The 3,247-nt window shown below is 50.3% G+C and overlaps 1 long non-coding RNA gene across 1 annotated transcript; it reads right to left on the bottom strand.

Moving 5' to 3' along the window:
* Positions 1-508: 508 nt before the first annotated feature.
* Positions 509-1,358, bottom strand: LOC113409399. The gene is made up of 3 exons (XR_003370522.1): positions 1,097-1,358; positions 871-943; positions 509-590 (listed from the first exon to the last, which is right to left on the bottom strand). It is a non-coding gene; the product is annotated as an uncharacterized LOC113409399 (long non-coding RNA).
* Between the last annotated feature and the right edge of the window lie 1,889 nt (positions 1,359-3,247).

Below are 3,247 nucleotides of genomic sequence, written 5' to 3'. Positions count from 1 at the left end.
GGTGACTTCCCCTCCCCCCTGCCAGCCATCCAAACTGCAGCTGCTGAGATGAACTTCCTCTCCTGGTGCTGTCTTCCCCACTTTCCCAAGTCAGGCTCTGGCTGCCCTTTTTCCATGTCCAGCTCAGACTTCTCCTCCTCACCTCTTAAGCTCCCTATCCAAACATCTCCCTGTGTAAACATCTCCACCTCAGTCATCCCCATCCCATCTTACTGCCACTTCTTCCTGCAGCATCTCCCTGCTACTGGGAAGGGCCCAGCAACCTCAGCTTAGGCTTCCCTTTCTATTCATTCCATCAGACTCACCCGATAGCTCTCTTAGACTCCTAGAGTGATCCCTTTAGTTTGAGTGAGAGGGGCTTGTGCTGAAGGACCCAGGTTCAATCCCCACCAATGCCCGTCGTGTCTACAGTTTTACTTACCTATCAATGTAGGTTGTTCAGCCCATTCCTGGTCATGTGTGGTACATCTGCTGCTGGCCATCTCTGTGATGTAGGTCCCTTATCCACACAAGGACATGGCATATCAAGGCCAATCCAGCAGCTCCCATCCGCTTTTCACCTCCACAATGGACAGTGAGCCCTAGCCTGACTACAGAAAAACAGGGTGGTGTTCTTCATTGGAATCTGCTGAAGCTCCAGTCTCCCCTGCTCCACCCCACCCCCACATGCTAAGGGTTTTCAAAAGATACCACTAATCTCAGATAAATAAAGCATCTAAGATGAGGTCAGTGTGGGTGGATTTACTGAGCAGGCATGTTCTAAGAGAAGAAGAGATTCCTTCTCTGCTCTAGTGAGATTCCCATAGAAAAAGTATCTGCTGGTGGGGGTGGGGGCACTGGTGACATTGTAAGAAAGACAGTGACCTCTACCTGTGAAGGTGGCTGAAGCTTCTTGCAGGCAATAGAGTCCAGGATCCTTACACCTCCTTTGGGGATGATTTTCCTAGGAATAAAATCAACACAGCACAATGAGAACAACGTCTCAGTCCCAGGGCTGGGACCCAGGGATAAGGGTTGCTCTCAGCCAGACTATGTACCAGGAACCTGATCTTTGTCCCAAACGCCACAATCAGCCAGATGAGTGAGTGGTTCCTACCTCCATGAGGGGTGTGTGGTTTTCCATCTAAGCATCACTGAGAGCCAGCACTTCTCGGTTTGACAGGATGAGGTCATTGCCCCACAAGCTGGGCCAGCTGCAGACTACATTGATGTAGGAGGCAAGGCCAGATCCCAGAGCCTGGAAGACAGAGAGGGGAGGAAGCCCCTGCTCATTTCCTGTTCAGAGACCCCATCGAAGAAGGGCCAAGAGGGGAGGGGAGAAGGAAGGGCAGGAAGTGAAGCTGCCCCTGTGGGGAAGGCACTAGAGTAGAAGCCAGTCCAGTGCCCAGATCTACCCCATGTTTGTAGGTGTGACCTTGGAGAGGTCACTTTATTGCTTTCATTCCTGTCTGTAAAATGGGGGTAGTAGGTTCCTCCCCTCCCCAGGAGGTGAGGAGAGGACAGTCCCATTGTCTGCATGGGGCTTGGACACTCTGGGGATGGATTGTGCCACAGGGGAAGGGACCTAGAATTTTCTCTACTATAACCAGGGGAGGAGGATGGCATCCGAAGGTCAAAGAAGGGGGATGGGGCAGGAACTGCTGCCACACACGGGGCTTAGGAATTCAGTCAATGCCAAGGGCTCGGTACCTCCCTTCATCAAATAGTTTCCTTACTGAAAAGACTGACCCCTCCTGTCATTGGCAATCTGCATACTATTTGAAGTCCATCCTAGTGTCCTCAAGGTGCCCACGTAGTTCTTGAATGTGATGGATTCATTGAACCAAGTCGATAGCTGTGAAGTTCAGAGAGGCAATTGGTAGTGTGGGATGAAATGAGGGGGAACTGTATAGCTAGCAAAAAAAAGGTGTCGTTGGCATTTTGGTTTGCAAATTTGGAGCTGATCTGTCCTCTCACCGAGGGTATAAGGACACAGGGGAAGAAGAGTGCCATCTTGGTCAGTTGTTCTATGATAGTCAGTTCCACCATGTGGCCATTTCATTCAGGGAGTTCTGCAATGAAATCCATGGCACTGGCTGCCCATGGCTGGGGCAAAGACATGAGGTGCCAAGATATTTGGTGTGTGGTGCCTTGGTGCAAGTGCAGAAGTCACATGAGTCAATATCAGTCTGAATTTCAGCCCACATCCGGCACCACCAAACGAAGCAGGAGGTTTTGAGGCACCCAAAGTACCGTGCCAGGGAGTTGCCCTGGTTCGGATGTAGTACCTTCAACCGGGGACATCCTCGCAGTACAGGCGGCCCTTAGTAAATGTTATCGCGTCCCACATGGAATGTTGTTTCTCATTCTTGGCTCCTGATTGTTCAGAGATGTCCCCATTCTCTGGCCAGCGGGTCATCCCAGGAGGCTGATTAAATTAGCATGAGTAGAGCGTGAGGTATGGTAGTGTTAAGCACGTTTCGGGGCTTGAGGAGGAAGGGCTGGTCCAGACTAGCTTTCTCCCTTCTTGGTTATATTCTGCATTAGATGACAGGGCGTCAGCCTGGCCATTCTTAGTTCCATGTGGGCAGTTAAGTAATCTTGAAATTGAAGCAAGAGAAGAATAAGGTCTAGCTGAATTGTCCCTGATTCAGTGCTTTGGCTTTGCGCAGATACTGGAGGCTTTTGTGATCAGTACAAACGTGTGCTGTGTATCGAGGCCCCTTCAGCTACTGACACCAGTCTTCAAATGAGGATTTAATGAGAACCCGCTAATTATCAAGGATCTCCTAGATTTGGTCAGTGGGGTCCAGGAGCGGTATGCACAGGGGTGCACCAGGTGCTGAGGGCCATACCTCAGAGAGCATGGCCCTGATTGTCAAATTAGATGTGTCAACTTCCTTGATGAATCCTGTTCATTCTAGGAAGCAAGCCGGCTAGACAGTACAACATCAGAGGCTGCTGCCAATTCTACACTCAGTGTTTCCAAAATTAGTAGACTTTATGGCCAGAAGAGCCCTTTAGAGCATCTCATCTAACCCCCTGCATATCATAGGCTTCCTGTGTAGTACAATAGTTACTTTTTGGGCACACATTCCAGAAGGGCATCTAGTCTTCATTCAATGATATCAAGAGATGGAGAATCCACCACTTTCCCTTTTAGTGAGTGCCAGGGGGCTCCATTTCCCCTTCCATTTACAGTGAGCCGGAGCAGTACCTGCAGCAGGGAGCGGGAGTTGCTCATGGCCTCAGAGGCACAGCCCCTGCA

Source organism: Terrapene carolina, unplaced genomic scaffold (genome assembly GCF_002925995.2).
Source record: "Terrapene carolina triunguis isolate 2854851 unplaced genomic scaffold, T_m_triunguis-2.0 Scaffold32971, whole genome shotgun sequence".
In the NCBI taxonomy this organism is placed as follows: Eukaryota; Metazoa; Chordata; order Testudines; family Emydidae; genus Terrapene; species Terrapene triunguis.
The sequence above is the reverse complement of the archived record's forward strand: the minus strand, read 5'-3'. Positions and strand labels throughout refer to the sequence as shown.